Below are 824 nucleotides of genomic sequence, written 5' to 3'. Positions count from 1 at the left end.
CAAAACACTGCATAACGTGGATGAACTTGGAGGACATTATGCTGAGTGAAATAAGTCATTCACAAAAGGACAAATATTGTATTAGTCTGTTATTGTAAAAGTTAATGAAAGGTTTATCTATTTAAGGAAATTTTCTTTGTTGGTTACCAGGGGTGGGAGGGGAGGGAGGGAATGCTGTTAGATAGATAGGGGTAAGTATTGATTTGGGTGAAGAGAAGGGCAATGTACCAAATGTGAGTGACCAATATGACACCATTGAGGATGAGACAGACATAGAGAGGTACATGGGAGGTACAGACAACAAATACGAACACTTTTGCACATACAGTACTGTGCTACCAGTGAAGGCAAACATGGGTATATGGATGGATAGATAGGTGGACAGGCTAAATGATTCGGTATGTCTGTGAAATGGGGCGTGTGTCCAAGATCATATATAGGGTTGGCAGACAATGGTCCTGTAAGTTTATGTGAATGATCAAAATTCCCAGGTGTATAGTAGAGCTGACAAAGGGCAAGGTTGTGTTCACTGCTTGGTCACAGCCAGCTACCCAGAGGGACTGAGTAGTTGAACCTGTGGGCTTGGGACCATAGTCGCAGGGGATATCAAGCTCAATTGGTATAACATACTATACAAAACATTTTTCTGCCTCCTACTTTGGCGAGTAGCAACTGGGATCTTAAAAGCTAGCAAGCTACCATCTAGATGCAACGATGCGTCTCTCCTGGTCAAGAGCAAAGAAGAATGAAGAAAAACAAAATTCATGGAAACAATTAGTCCTAGTGACTGGTACACCATCCGATCTGCAGCCTATACAACTATG

This window comes from Orycteropus afer, unplaced genomic scaffold (genome assembly GCF_000298275.1).
Source record: "Orycteropus afer afer isolate SDZICR_OR568_19922 unplaced genomic scaffold, OryAfe1.0 scaffold00004, whole genome shotgun sequence".
Taxonomy (NCBI): Eukaryota; Metazoa; Chordata; class Mammalia; order Tubulidentata; family Orycteropodidae; genus Orycteropus; species Orycteropus afer.
The sequence above is the reverse complement of the archived record's forward strand: the minus strand, read 5'-3'. Positions refer to the sequence as shown.